This window comes from Limulus polyphemus, unplaced genomic scaffold (assembly GCF_000517525.1).
Source record: "Limulus polyphemus unplaced genomic scaffold, Limulus_polyphemus-2.1.2 Scaffold93, whole genome shotgun sequence".
Taxonomy (NCBI): Eukaryota; Metazoa; Arthropoda; class Merostomata; order Xiphosura; family Limulidae; genus Limulus; species Limulus polyphemus.
Genome location: NW_013665703.1, coordinates 514794 through 531694, shown reverse-complemented (window position 1 = coordinate 531694; position 16901 = coordinate 514794). Strand labels below are relative to the sequence as shown.

General features: G+C 33.4%; 1 protein-coding gene across 1 annotated transcript in view; it reads right to left on the bottom strand.

The window, feature by feature from the left end:
- LOC106468989 (dopamine receptor 1-like) overlaps nucleotides 1–14399 on the bottom strand; it is a 51602-nt gene extending 37203 nt beyond the window's left edge. Inside the window, exon 1 of the mRNA XM_022398206.1 lies at nucleotides 14329–14399. The gene's annotated coding sequence lies outside the window, so the exon portion shown is untranslated. The remainder of the gene's footprint in view (nucleotides 1–14328) is intronic.
- Between the last annotated feature and the right edge of the window lie 2502 nt (nucleotides 14400–16901).

The window sequence follows — 16901 nt, the reverse complement described above, 5'->3', positions numbered from 1 at the left end:
AATTACTATGTCACAACAATAGCTAGTAATTCACATATTGACCGAATTTTATTTAAAGACAACTATATGTATATATAGAGAGAAAGAGTATCGCAAATAATCATGAACACAGAGATGATAAAGGTATAAAAAGCGAGAATGTCACTCCTTTATCGTTGGAAAATGAATTAAGCCAGAACACATTCATGCGTCGATAGTTCATACTATGTTTGGTTCATCCTCCCCAAAGAAACTGTAAGACTAGCATAAACTTCATAAAAGTATAAGCTGTCATACTCTGTCCAGCAGTAGTAGTGTGTTCTGATTATTTCTCTTAGGGTTGAAATACCGTAAGATTATCATGTAAAGATCGAATTTCGGCTGTTGAAAGATATTACGGGACAAAAACTATGACATGACTCCATGATTCTGTAGGAACTGTATGCAAGACTGACATTGTTAGAAATAGAAGTGATCAAGATAGAAAACTGAAACTATCGAAACGTTATGTTAGATATCTTGAAATGACCATCCGATCACAAATAGTGGAATGAACAGATCTGGAGAGTATGAACCCAAGTTCGAAATGTTCACCAAAAATCAACAATAGTTTGTTAGGAGGCGGACTTAAGAACTTATCCTAATTAATATACAAGATTTACAGTGCAGCATGGTGGGGGATCAGTATAAGTTTGGAGTTACACCTCAGCCAATGGTTTCGATGATCTACACAAAAATGATGGCACCGTGACTGTTGCAAAATACAGAAAGTTTCTGATTCATTATGCCATTTCGTTTGAAACATCACTCATAAGGCGAGAAATGATCTCCCAGCAACAAAATGAGCCCAAGTGCGCAGAAAATGTGGGGAATGTTATCGGAACGGTAAAGAGGCTCATGCAATACTCACAACAATGGCTAGTCTGTACAAAGACCCCATATGAACATTTTTTAAGTTTATATAAAACCTGCGAAGGTCAAAAGGTGACTAAAAGGGTAGTGGTGGGTACAACTGGACATTTGGAATATAATTCAACAATCGTACTTCGATGTAATATGAGACCAAGGTGTAACACACTATGTAAAGCACAAAAAAAGCTAACGTACAAAATGCTAATGTACTGTACAATAAATTGAATAATAAGTTCCCCATCTAGTTGTAATTACTCGTAGTTTGTGACTCCTGTATGTGTATCGCTGGCACGTTTCCATAATAATTTTCATTATTGTGTATATCTTTTTATACAGACAGTATTCTTTTTATACAGACAGGTATTTGCCTGCTTTAAAACTTTAATTTTCTCCGTAATTTTTATATATTGCAAGTGTGTTGCAAGAGAAAAGCAAGGCACTTTCATTGATAACTGCGTTTACAAAGAAATACTTCAATAAAATCTGCTCTGTGATGTAATGACGTAATGATAGCTTATTTTTAAACTAAAATTTCAATAAAATCTCTTTTCTCATGGATGATGAACATTATTGAATGTCAAGAATGAGTACATTGTTGTAGAACTGTCAGACAATTCTAGAAAAGGCAGCAGGCCTGTCTTTGGGCCGCAGGAGCTAGCAGTTATACCTGCCCGGCGGGTACTTCTGCTAGTAAATATAATGAGGATTCTAAACAATACGGTTAATTGAATTAACTTTAAAGAAAGAATAAAACATAACATACTTACATAACAAATAAAACTAGTACTTTGCTTCGTGTGAGTACTGAATTAACATTTTCCTCACTTCAAGTAACATTACACATAAAATTAGAAGAATCTAATTTTGATACTCCAAGTGCTTTACTAATTGTGGCCTATAGTTGATGGAGAATTATGATAGTAAAAGACGTATAAAAAACATCAACAAGTATTTTGTTTGTAGCTGGCTGGTGCCTTTTTATTAACTACATTTCACGATGAAATAAATGCCCAAATATTGACAGATTCCAAAGTAAATATACTGCTAAGAAAAGAAACAAATTTGGTGTTACACAATAAAAATCAAAACATTTCGCTAAACAGGCATATTTTGTAGTTTTTATAGTCTTCGGGTCATCTTTATAGTCATTAGGTCATGAATGTTTAGTCTTTCATGAATGAAGCTCTGTTTTCTGTATATGTGTTATTTGTTGTTTCGAAAGACATTTCCTTCATTTTCTATTGCGAGAACGTCACATTCACCTGTGACTTAGTTGTTACTTTTACACTAATTCTTCACCCATTTCTGTTGCTATTGTATAATCTGAAGGAAACGAAGCCCATGAGCAGTAGTGAGACATAGAAAATTTCAAGCATTACATAAATAACCTCATCTACTTATTTAGAGCAAATTTGTTGGCCCGGTATGGTCAAGTGGTTAGGGAGCTTGACTCGCAATTTGAGGGTCGCAGGTTCGAATCCCCGTCACATCAAACATGCTCACCCTTTCAGCCGTGGGGGCGTTATAATGTGACGATCACTTACACTATTCGTTAGTAAAAGAGTTGACGGTGGGTGATGACTAGCTGCCTTCCCTCTAGTCTTTCACTGATAAATTAGGGACGGCTAACGTAGATAGCCCTCCTGTAGTTTTGTGCGAAATTCAAACCAAACAAACTGAATTTGTTTATTGTTAAGCACAAAGCTACACAAGGAGCTATATCTATTGTGCCCACCACTGGTATTGAAACCCCGTTTAAAGCGTTATAAGACTTCAGACTACATTATCTAGCTGGTCATGCTACGAACTTATTCTCTAAATTTATAAATAATTCGTTTGGGTGAAAATAGTAAAAATTAAAGACATAAAATATATTTGTATTAATTTGTATCAAACTAAATTTCATGTGACTTTCAATTTTCCTTCCAAAAATATTCTTGTTGCATTTTACTTTAATCACGTTTCATGTCATTGAAAACCTATAACGCAAACTAGATAGAAAGACTGCAAAAGCTTCAAAACGAAGTAAACGCTATAATGAAAGAAGTTTACTCTTTAGTTTTCCCTGAGGCAATCTTTTCTTAACATTTATATATATCTTGCATATCTGAGCTATAAGCAACATAAAAAATGGCTGTTCTGGTACAGAGCCAGTGTAACTCGTAAAATATATCTTTTAAAGCTTAAGCCCAGTAACGTTACATAAGTATACGATCTATACCTTATCCGATCACGCCACCCAGTAACTCAGTGGCAACTCTGCAGTCTTACGACTCTAAAACTCTGATTTCGATACCCGTAGTTGGCTGAATATGAATAGTCTATTGTGTAGCTTTGTGCTTAATAATAACTAAACCAAACTATATGATCACAGACTTTTTCCAAAAATAAATTATTTTTATTACTTTTTCGTTGTCACCAATATCTAAATCTATGACAAAAACCATTAACAATAGTTATTTCAAGTAAAGAATGTGCTTGATTTCCTTAGATCCTCAAATAATCAACTTTTTTGTGCCATTCACTACCAACTTAGTCCACATATTTCATCATATTGAACGAAGTGTGTTGTTGCCCTTTTCTCATATTCAGTGTAAGAGAGAATTAGGTTAAAATCATAATTTTCTAGCTCATATACCTAAGTTATTCCAACAGTAGTTTGTGGAATTAATTACAATACTTTTGGTTATAGTTTTCTGTGTGTGTGAATCGTATGTTATAAAAGTTCTTGCAATTAACAGTTTAATAGCTTAGAAATGGATTTAAAAACCGGTAATATGTTCCTCGTCGTTAATTCTAGGGTTAATTATGTGATAAAGGACCGACTTAGCTAGAGCTTTAGGAGGACGCTGGATGAAAACATTTAAAACATTATATTTAGTAGTAATTAAACTCACAACAATTTCACTAAATTACCCGCAAGTGATAGATTCATGATCAACTGATAATATGGAACTCGATACCACAAGTGTAAAAAAAATACGTAAAAAAAATTAGGAAAGAGGAATGGGAGCACCAAAAAGTAAGAAAACAAGGTAGGCATGGGCGAGAATTGGTAGTTTTTGAAACGGTGCAACCTCAAAGTGAGTGTGGCCATCGTTCAGTCTATTCCTACTTCGTGTGTTTTTTGTAACTTGTTAATTGTTCAAATTAGTTAAAGGTGTATATAGTTAAATTTCTCTGTTGTAAACTTTGTTTTAGCAACCAAGTACAGATACATGTATGTAATAAAATTACGTGACATAACATAACATCATATGGGGGTGTTTAATGTAATTACTGGTAAATCTACATTATATTATAGGATACAGAGTATTTACACGTAAGTTATTGTAAATCTATCCATAACCAGCAATGCATTAAGCTAGTTAGAGTAATTTGTTCTGTAACTGTACTGTGGTTGCTATAAATGGGAATGTTTCTGTTGCAATGAAGAGGTGTTGGTGATAATTTTACTTTTCATTCCTGAATTTTTACTATTTTATTCTTCTTTTTACTAGACAAACGTTTTGTGCTAAATTTATTTATATGTATTATGGAAGTAAAACAGAAGAGTCTTGGCATTTAGATTGGTTTTGTTTATTGCGCTTCCATTTTATTAAAATTGGATATATTTATTCGTTGTAAAGTTTTCGTTTTGCCAATAGATAAAAAAAGATAAATTTAACCAATTTGTCAAACATTTAATTGTTTATGTTTATATAATGTGATCACGGGTTTATTATTTGATTTGCAGTAGTCTAAATGATAAATATAAACAGGAATTTATGTTTTCACTATTAAGCAAGTTTACGATGAAGACTTAAGCAAACAATAGATATATATATTTATATTAAACTTTCGGATGTTTATATATGTGTTTGTTTACCAGTTATTAATGCGCCTTTCAAATATAGAGCTTAAGAAGCATATTCAAAACTTTCGGTAGTTAGTTAAGTATTAGCATTATCAATGTTGATTTGGATACTGTTAGATCATCCTTATTACATAATTCTCTGTTGCTAGCACCGACGAAACTGCAGTTTCATTGAGGTAAGAAAAATTTTTATTCTGTTCTAGCAAAAAAACAGCAACAACAACAAAAACAAACTTGACTGTGTATGGGGCTTAATGATCCAAAGCATTCAAGGCCAACTATTACAAATAAGGTGTATGAGGAAGTTGAAATGTAAATAAAGAAAATATAAGCATTTCAAATGAAAATACGCAAAACGGGAAAAAAATAAAAAAGATATAAAGGAGGTAAAATTGTGAATATACAATAAAAGAAAATAATGAAATTCAAATGTCAATGTAAAAACTAATAGTCTTCATAAAAGCTAAAAAACGCTGTGAAGTTGAACAGTATTACAATGTATAACGAGACTGTTTGATTAAAAGGAATATAACATGGAGATACGGTTTAAAACACAGAGCATCAAAGTAATAAAAGTATGAGACACAGTCAGACTATTTATAAAATGTACGGTTTTCTACGATAGAAAATACCACTGAGGAAAGAAAATTATGCCCAATATGGAACCGTTACAAGAAAAATTTCTCCATAAGAATTCTGCACAAAGTAGAGTTCTAACAAATAAGTACTATTAGTGCTCGCCTGAAAACTGTTGTCATCTGACATATAACTTGCTTCTTATATAAAGAGTTTAACATCAAGGTATGGACTAGGAAGAAGGTAGAAAGCATCAGGTGAGTCTATTTTGGCCGATGTTGCAGCCAAATCAGCCTCACCTTCTGCTTCCAAGCCTTTAACTAATATGAACAGAGATTCAAACAAATCTGGACAAATAAAGATGATGAGGATAAATGGGCCAGATTCATATATATATATATATATATATATATATATATCAAAAAAATTGTTATGAGTATGGCAAAGATTTACACGTGGGTTATTGTTAAGCTATTCATGAGCCAGTAATGAATTCAGCTAGTTAGTGTAATTTGCTCTCTGACTGTACTGTTTACTCTCTATGTGAACCAAAGCAAGTGAGATTTTCTAGATATTTGTAGAGAACACAGAATTTCAGAACGGATCCAATGGGTAATCAGGGTTACCAGAAACCATAGTTGAACTAAGCATCTCATTTGATTTGGAGCCATTTATAACAATAAGTATGAAAGAGGGATAGTTCAACTAGTGTTCATGAAAATAAATCACAATTTTCGATCAGGGCTAATGATAATTTCAGAGACTCGAGAATAGATCACAGGTCGATATTGTAATAAGCCCTGGTAATAGGTTGATCATCAGGCCATCTCAATGAACAGGCTAATTTAACTTAAACTTGCCTGGATATAAGGTTAAAGTGGCGAATAACAGAAAATATATTTGTTAAGAAACAGCCTACTGAGGCATGAAGACACAGTGACGAGTGGATGATATGGCAAAGATTGCAGCCCTGTAACATCTTACAACGATAGTTGTGTACGTATATGTAGGTTATCAGCACTCAGTGTGTATATAATGAAAATTGGAGAAGTTAAGAAGGCCCATGTGCATAGAATAAGATCCTGATGCTCACAGACTGAAGGACTTTTAAATAAAATACCTGACTGAAGCATAGACCAGAAACATATAGTCCAGGTTTTAGTGAATGAGTGCACGATAAAGGCGTAGCCTGCTTCCGATGATGTTAAATTCATAACCTGTAGTCTGGTCATTGTTCTTGTACATTTAACCTTTAGCTGCTGGATGTTAGGTATAAGTCAGTTTACTACATAGATGTAGTACTAAAAACTTTGATTATGCCACCAGAGGTTTTAGTTCAGACCTAGACGGAGCTCAGGGTCTGAACTAAAACAACAATGGTAGCAAGTATGCATACAGTTTTGGATGCGGTAAGCTGAAACATGTTAGCTATAGTCCTATAACATATTTCACCGAAGGGCAGTTTGGACTAGTTTCTTAATATACCTCACATTTAATGATTGGAAGGAAATTTGAAAGTCATTAACATGGAAGAAGCTTGCAGCACATGGAGGTAGTTGTTCACGGTAGTGTTAGGTTTGATACAAAGAAAAAGTGTGAAAATCAGAACATAGCCGTATATAACTAGTTATGACAATAAGCCTATAACTAAATTGAATCTTGGTATCCTTATTGGGATTTGGAAAACGATGACAAAAACCTGAAACCATAACTCTGGAAAAATCGCCTCACGTCAGATCCAGTTACAAAATGAAAAGTAGAAAACAAAGAGATTCAAGAAGGGGATGGGTAGTATCTCATAATAAATATCATGAATACTTTTCCAGAATTGTATATATTTATGTTGTTTTTTTTTCATAGGACAGCAAAACTAGCGGATATCTCACAGAATAATTTAATAGGCTGGAGCTTATATCATGATCCAGCATTTTTGTACAAACAAAATAAATTTTAGAGACAGTCAAGTTTTTAAGCCCACGCGAGAGTGAGCTTAGTAGAAAATGGTGTTGATCTTCAAATACTTATGTATACATATATCGTAATTCTGCTGCAACTCGTACTTTAGCTGCTGATCTAATTGATTAATATTGAATTTCTCATGAGAGGAATTTAATGTGATCGGTAAGACACATACAGAAATGTTTTACACAAAATCTATTCTATGTACGACAACTGAAAATGAGAATGAGAGTAAGCGAGTTATTTTTTTTTAGATATTTGACTTACTTTTAAACTTATTATTTAATAATGAATTGTGACTCTACAATGCAGACGAAATCATTTTGCCATATTGTTATGGTGTCGACTCATTTAAGTTGGCGAGCATGATTATAATTACTTATAATTGTCATATGACAAGTATGATTAATTGTAATCTTGCTTCGCCAGCTTATAAAAGGCTTTCACACAATAACAGTTGTTGTTATAACAAATGGCTTATATAAATAGTATTCCGATCACTACTTTGTTTATTGTGTCCCACCGGCCTAATGAGTTTTCTATTGAGCGAAACGCATTCTCGCAAAGGATATGGAGGACATAGCGTGGTTGAAACATTATCATACACTCTTTTTTTTCTTGAAAAACCCTAAAGGACTGAATAAAGAATGCTGTTTTAAAAGTATATAATGGGACTAATACTAATGCCTAACGAAAATGTTTTTGCAATATTATGATTGCCAATGTGAGACTAATCCTAAACCAGAAGACCAGATTCAGCTGCTACTGATACAGTGAGTTTGTGTCATATTTTTAAGTTTTAATAGTGAATACAGCTAAGGATTAAATGTAATTGAAATTAAAAAAATTGTTTGTTTGTAGTTAAGCACAAAGCTACACAAAGGGCTATCTGTGCTATGCCCATCACGTGTATCGAAACCCGATTTCTATCTTTGTAAGTCCGCAGACACACCGCTGTGCCACTGAAAAAAAATATTATGTGATTCGCAGCTGAAAGTTGACTTTAAACCTATCTAAACCTTTGCTTTTGCTTTTTATGCTGATAACTTTCTCCATTAGCTTCTTAAACAGTGAGATTATATAATGTGCTTTTTTAAGATTACATCAAAATCTACGTAGTTATGTAACGCGTAAACAATTTTTGCAAGCCATAGGTAAGAGAACCGCGTTTAAACGTTGTTTTTTAAACACGCAAGAGAAAAAAAAATAAATCTTCACAAATTATTGTTATTGTTAGCGTTATGTGTTTAAATAATAGCTAGGTCAAGTTTTCTAAAACCATTAATATTACTTGTTTAGTAATAGTTAGATCACATTTTCTAAGACCGTTATATGGAATATTCTTTATATTAAGAGAGATCATCTGAAGATGATGAATATTCTAAACTCTCTGGTTGTGTGACAGAAATTATCTAAAACTTATTGTGACGATTTTTCGGTAGACTAGATCATTGGTGAGATTTTATTATAAGTACCGTAGTACCTACTTATAGTAGGAATGGGCCAGATGTGCAACACAAATTATAATCTCAAACACATTGCAAACAGCATCTAAACAAATTTTATAAGCACTTTACACACACTGTTGAATAGTAAACAAACCAGCTGCAGAGTAACAAGCCAACAAAACACTTGTCATTCTGACTATCTGACCGAATAACGTTGTGTTGGAAAGGCATATCTCTCTTCTGCCTTCACCTTTAGCAAATCTAAACACATTTGATTGAATTACGCTACGTTTGATAAAAGCGTTTTTCTTAGTTTTACTTATAACCTTGATAATAACACGTTATAACAACAACCATTTTGTAACACTACTAACAGGCTAAAAATACACTAATAGCCATATTCTATGATTACGAGCACCCTCAGTGAGGTTCCATGTAGCAACTCCCCCTGTATCACTACTGGTACACGAGTGCATGTACGCAAGCGCTACGTGATCAACCTGCAGCTGTATCACCTACTTAGAAAAACGTGGAGTACGTAGATTCTCTAGATCTACGTTCTAAATATGATCTAAACATTGAAAGTGAAGTTCTTTTCATGTGACTCGAGGGTTCTGTGTTGTAAACAGCAATTCGATCATAGTAGTCGGTGCATAAAACGTGAGGACGAACGCTACCACTCCGAAGTCTGATATGGCTTTGCTTGAGCACTCTAGACTGAAAACAAGAACGATAAGTTGTATAATTTACCTTTGCATTGTTTTCAAACTAAGTGTAACCTATTGAGATCTAAGATTGTACTTGAAACAGTGAGATTTTTAAAACGAGAGAAAAAGAGAAACTCTTATGTTGATAATTTTGAAAATCTTTGCCCCAGTGAAGAGAGCATTACTTCAAGAATAGAGATAAGATTAGAAACAGTAATGCCGAATATACAAAACAAACCTTAGCCATTAATCTAGCCAAAGAAAAGGCCGCCACCCTGAATAGATGGAAGAAAACTATATCAAAGATATCAGCAAAAGTCAGAAAATTTCGAGAGACAGCTCTCAAAAAGCTTCGAGAAGGATAGGCATGGAGCTCTGTCAATCTTGAGACTTAGTATCAACAAATTTATGAGGTATGTGTAAAAAAATTAGGAAGTATGAAAGGGAGCACCAAAAAGTGAGAAAATAATGTAGGAATGGACGAGATAACATTATAATACTTGGTGTGTGTGTGTTTTTTTACATAGTGCAACCTCAAAGTGGGTGTGGCCCTGTTCCGTCCATTGTGTACTTTGTGTTTTACTTTGAATCTTGATCCAATTATAAACTTGAATTAAGATTTATCAGAAGCTAATCCTTTCTAAATACTCAACAAGTTTCAAAATTTCAAAAATCAGATAGGTAAATTGTCTTCCATAAGCAAAGTATGATTATTAGAGCTTCCTATTTTACTTTCGATCGAAGTCTTCTAATGATATAAATAGGTGTCCGATACCAGCGGTTGGCATATTGCAGATAAAACCTTGTTTAGCATTGCACTTAACAACAAACAAACTCAACAAATTTGTGGTAAACAATTCTTGCATACATCAGTTTTTTAAGCTATACTTGAATCATGAATGAGTATCGATTAAATGTTAGCTATCATTTCTCTGGATGACGTTTCTCTATAAACTTTCACTATTAAGTCACTTGTGCTTAAAAAAAGCAACTCAACTTGTCACTAGAAATTTCCTCAAACAATTAATTCGTATGGATTAAGTGCAAAAATAAAGTAACTATCATTGTTTCAGCAATAAAGGAAGTTATCTTTCATCTAGTGGATACAATATCCACATTATCTAACATTACTCTAACCAGCCACTAAACGTGAGTAAAATAAAAGATTAAGAAGTGTGTGGGTGGAATGGTTTGCAACATTTATTTTCAGAACGACGTTGCACCATCTTCTCAAAACAACTCTGCAAACGGGATCTTCGTTGGATGTAATCTGCAGAACTGCGGGAAATTCAACGTGATACACAACGCTTGTAAAAAGCTCCTCTCACAAACTAAACAGATGAACAAGATGGTACACCAGGAAAGCTTTGGAAAAGCTGTAATTTCTTTTACAAATGTAATAACTGGTTCTACGATATTTTACTGCAGCAGTAAATGACTCCCGGTGAATTTTACGGCCGGCAAAGGGATGCAGCAATTAATTATTTCATTTTAATGTTTTCTCCATGTACAGAAATTATATTATCGGAATATTATAAAAGCAACCATTATCATGTCAAAAAATTACGTCATAAAATTTGTACCTGTGCAAACATAAATAACAGTGTACGTATTTGCTATATAGTGATAGCCTTTTTTCCAAGTAACTTATTGAATGAATTACTTCATTATTTTCTTTTTAAAATCGAGCACTGTGCTGGGAAACGTTTCGTCTTGAGTTGGTTGGTTGGTTGTAATTAAGCACAAAGCTATACAATGGGCTATCTGCGCTCTGCTCACCACGGGTATTGAAACCCGGATTCTAGCGTTGTGTATCTAGTAGACCTTAATCAAAGTAAGGAAATGTTCATAAAAAACAGCAAATACCTAGTTATTCTTTACATACTACAAGCCACAATATGTTTAAGAATTAAACGATGAATAAAAGAATGAAATCGCTCCCATTTTATACAAATATTCTGAGATCTTGCAATTGATGTATCCCGTTTTATCTTAAATCAGTGTTGACAGATTTACTAAATAAGGCTCAAATATTTTTGAAGCCTAACTTCGACAATTGCTACTTAAAGGGTGGTTTGTTTGTTTTGTATAAGCGCAAAGCTGTACAGAAATCAATCATCAAATTATTGCATTATAACCCATTAACTTTACTTCTGAGCCACCGGGTGGGGCTTAACTTATGATAATATGACACGATTAGTTGATGATGCGAAATATAGGGGTAATAATAAGGAAAACTCCATAGTTAAAATTATCATACCTTAAAAACTACTTTTCCTACGGGAACAACATTTCATCAGAAGCACATTTGAAATCGTAAGTTTTATTCGGGAAAGTTTTGACATGACACATGTTGCAAAACCATCATTACAACACACACCTAAATTGCTTTGTTCACAAACTAGTATTGGTTTTACTTCTCTTCTTTATCTCTCTTTCAACAACACGAGATTGGTAACTTGAGTCGAATGTATGTCAATGTGCAGGATATCATGAGGATCAATGAACACTGCCTGTACAACATGTGAGGTTGCAGTAGTTTACTTTAGGAATAGGCTTGATATGCTGATTGAATACGACGGATAGAAAACTGGATACCTTCTATGACAAGTTTTGATACTCCTTGTATTATGTCTAAACTTTCTAAACAAACCTTACGATTCTCGACATGCTCCTGGTGAAACTCAATTCCCCTAGGACAAGTAATTTTTAATACACTGAACTTTCTTTGTAATCATCCTCTATTAAAGATGGCTTGTTAAATTACACTTGCACTAAATTCAAAGAAAGATAGATGAGCTACTTAGCTCCTTTGTGCATCTCCGTTTTCTTGCCTGTTGCAACACCTCCCTGAATTGTTTCTTTCTTGTATAAGATGTAGGTAAATAATTTATTTCTACGGACGATGTTGTTTACTGATAAGTTAGTTATGAATCCATCTGATCTGAATTTACTGTTGAAGGGACTGCATGTATATTTAATGATACGTGTATGTGTTCTTGATCAAACAACAAATGGTATTAGTTGTATGAGGTAATTAAGCAAATAACCTTTCTTTTCAAGGATATCATCAACTATGAAAATAAACCAAGTTGCTCAAAGTTCAGCTAATTAATATCATTATATTAAATAATTATAGCTCATTATATACATTTATACTCTGGATGTACGCAATGCGAAACTATTATTTAATGAAAGTTACGGATGGAATGTACGATAATACGAAAACAACGTGATTTTATATTTACATATCTTGTTTTAAATACGTTTTTGCTATTGTTTCGAAAGGCAACCTTCATAACAAATCTCCTATATATATATATATATATATATATATATATATATATCATAGTAAACTGAGAGTTGATAGATAAGACATGAATAATGAATCATAGTTTTCTTTCCAGCTCAAATCGTAATCACTCAAAAGGAAATCAGCGTTTTGTGTTTGCTATTGAAAAGTGGCCGGCATAGCCAGGTGGTTAGGGCACTCGACTCGCAATCTGCGGGTCAAGAGTTCGAATCCCCTTCCCACCAAACATGCTCGCTCTTTCAGCCGTGGGGGCGTTATTATGTGACGGTCAATCCCACTATTCGTTGGTAAAAGAGTAGCCGAAGAGTTGGCGGTGGGTGGTGATGACTAGCTGCCTTCCCTCCAGTATTACACTGCTAAATTAGGGACGGCTAGCGCAGATAGTCTTCGTGTAGCTTTGTGCGAAATTCAAAACAAACAAGCTATTGAAAAAAAATAGTCGTATAAAAATGTGCTTGTTTGTATAAATCGTATTTTTAATGGAATTTTACTGTTTATTTTTTGTCTAATTTGAGATAATGTTGATGGTTCCGTTCTGAATCTTTGTTTATTTGTTATTAATGACAAGACTACACATTGGGCTATTTGCGCTGTGCCACTGCGAGTATCGATACCCGACATTTAGCTTTATAAGCGCTTAGACTTACCGCTGAGCCACCGGAGGGCGCTGAGTCCTTCTTGTGATCTGAGAAAATTGCGTAAGCTGAGTTGTTCATGTAGATATTCTCTATTGGTAATAATAAATGCTAAGCTAAGGCTATGACAGCAACACATTAGAAGTGAGGCTCAGAACGAGCATGATGTGGAGAATAGTGTTACAAGGACGATTACTAACAGTTTCAAATTGTAAAAATCGGTATACATACTGATCATTAGTTATGGTTAGTCAGGAATTATCTACAGTTTTAAAATGTTTTAATCTATAGTAATGTAGATAAGCAGTGTAACATCTACAGTAATTTACAGCAACATGGATTTCAATGATTCTTATTATGTGAACTCCATTGTTCGGGTTTATTAGTGCCATGTTGTTGTTTTTTATACAGATAGTGAGGAGGCATTAAATAATATATAACGGTTATTTCACTGGAATTGGCTTGTTTGTTTGTTTCTTTTAGAGCAAAGCAGCATTGGCTATCTGCTATATTTACCGCAGGGAATCGAACTCCGTATTTTAATGTTCTAAGTCCACAAACTTACTGGTGTCCCACTCGCTGGATTTGATTGCACGGGAATATATGACATTATATTATAAGTCACGTATTATATTATGCCACTTATTATATGACACGTTTAAATACCATACATACCAATGGTGTATAATAAGAAGACCATAATTTTCATAGTAAAATAGAGCCTATCAAGACGCTATTGTTTAGTGTGTTTTATATGCAATATCTACAGAAGAATACAGCTTATCATGTTATTTGTTTTTGTGACGTTAAAACATTAAAGATGAGTAGCTCATTTTCTTCAGTTGTTTCAAAGATGTTTGCTTTTAGATGATATGTTGTTACTGACTATTTTGCATACATGACTCACTGTATTGTCTCCTAGCGCTAAAGATTACTGACTTACAACTCTACAATACCGGATTCCATTCTCCTCGATGGACACAGCAGATAGTCCAATGTGGCTTTGCTCTGAAAAACAAACAAACAGACTTACTGTATGTTATGAATTTTGAAGTTTTAAAAAATTTACTATTTGAAATTTATATGTATTGCATGAAAACATTAAACACTATAAACGTAAAGCAATATTTTCCCCTCTAAACAACGTCCCTCGGTAGGACAGCGGTATGTCTTCGGATTTACAACACTAAAATCAAGGGTTCGATTCTCCTCGCTGGACACAGTAAATAGCCCGATATGGCTTTGCTATAAGAAAACGCACACTCTCCTCTAACCAAGCTTATTTAAAAAAATGCAGTTGTATTGTAAATGTATGCAGATTAATTTAGTCTTTTTTTTTATTTCTGCTTAATAGTAATGGATTAATAAAGACGGAAAGTCGATCACCAATGCACAAGCATGTTTCAAAAGAAATACTAAATTTGTTTTAATATAATATTGTTTCGCCCTATGATAAATCCCAAAACCAGCACTACACATTCTGGGCTTCGAAAGCTGTACTTGCAATAATTTTTCTCTAAAGGCAAAGCAGAAGCAGAGAATAATGTTCAAAGAAATTATTTTCCACCAAAATGTAGTAGTTCCTATCTATCTCTGGAGGAACATCGCTTATCATTAACTTTCCACATCACGTTTATCCCTAGAGAGTCATTTGTCGCTTCAGTGTAAACCAAAAAAATCGAAATCTCAAAGAAATAGGATTACTTTTTTCATAAGAATTATGTCATTGAAATAATCATTACGTAGAAGAATATACACACTTTTTATTAGTAGTGAAATAGTGATTCTATAGATAATGAGAAAGCACAAAATGAAGCAAACATACAATGAATGACACAAACATGGGAGCTATGATTGATGTTAGTAAGATCAAACTGGTTAATGCATTTCACAGAACTAAGGTATAGTATTTAGAAACCAAAACTGAAGCTCAAATGTTCTCAGTGAAACCCTTACACAAAAATAACACCAATCTTATTTCTCATGCAAAAACACTACTTTTACTATCAAAAACTAGCAGACTTTATGGAAACTAAAATGAGCCTGCTCTACAGAAAGTTTTTTATTTTCTAAGGAAAACCATACCAGGAAAATGAAAGTAAACGAACTCTACAAGTCACACAATGATAACCTTTCAAAAGACACAATCGAAGCTTTTTTATATTTGTAGTTATTTTTGTTATCTACGAAGATAACAAGCACAAGATCTAACGGAAAAACCAAAACAGGAAAATTCGAGCTGCGATTGGACGAGATATAAACGTTAACATTCGGAGAAAGAAAAAAACTGAAAGGAGATAATAGAATGAGTTCAATTCAGAAGTTTGTTTCTGTGAATATCTGAATTTATACAATCAAACGTGTTTATCTTGAATAAATATGCAGCTATCTTGCAATAAAACACTGTGAAAATGATTTTTTCAATTTGATTGTCTAAGCACAAATTTAATGATAAAGGATTTGGAGATAAGATCTGATATATCAGTCTTTATATCAAGTTCCTCAGCACCCAAAAGGCGTAGCGGTAAATATATTATGGATATAATAATTTTTGAAAAAAATAGTAATTGTTAAACATACCTAATAAATTTATCAAATGTTTGTTTGTTTTTATTTGTAGTTAAGCACAAAGCTACACAAAGGACTATCTGTGCTCTGCCCACCACGGGTATCGAAACCCGATAAATCCGCAGATAAATGATAAAATGATGAAATTAATAATTAAAACGCTTCTACCATAGGTAGTCAAGATTGTGTGGTGTTTCAAGTATGTTACTATGATAGCTAAGGTTATGTGTGTCAAGTCTTCCATCACTGATAACCAAAACTGCCTGTTTCAAGTTGTTGTTTTTCAAGATTGTGTGTTCCAAGTCATCTACTATGATAACCAAGACTACGTGTTTCATATCTCTACAAAGGATTATTGAAACGATTTTATAAATTTAGCTGGTGATTCAACTAAAGACACCATCAAAACATTATAGTGAACTCTGTTTCTTAGAACTCCAAACAGAACCGTGTGCTTGTTCAAGATATGAAATGCCTATGAAAAATTAAACCGTAAAAGCAAGTTGTGTTTTAAGTTAACATAGACACTGAGATTTTCACAATAACGCAAATTATATTCCCCAAAGACAAACTTGCATGAACTAAGCATAACACAACTTATTGTTGTTAGGACAGAAACACACAAATGTTGTATGATTTTCAATACCAAATTGTGTGTATTTAAATACATCATTGTGTTGTGTACTCCCATTTTTATAATGCATATGTAAATTGCGTAAAATTTTGCAAAAAGATTATGCATCAGTCAACACATTTGTTTTCTGTTCCGTTAGCCCACAATAATCGTGCTGTTTTTAACTTCAACTTATGTTGTAGCCATTCAAACACCAGACTTGTGTTTCACAGAACACCTGTTGGGTTGCTTTCAACACAATTTATCTATAGTGTATGAAATAGGGTCCGGAACAAAGATATTTTTATTTATATTATAATTTATTGAATAGCTCT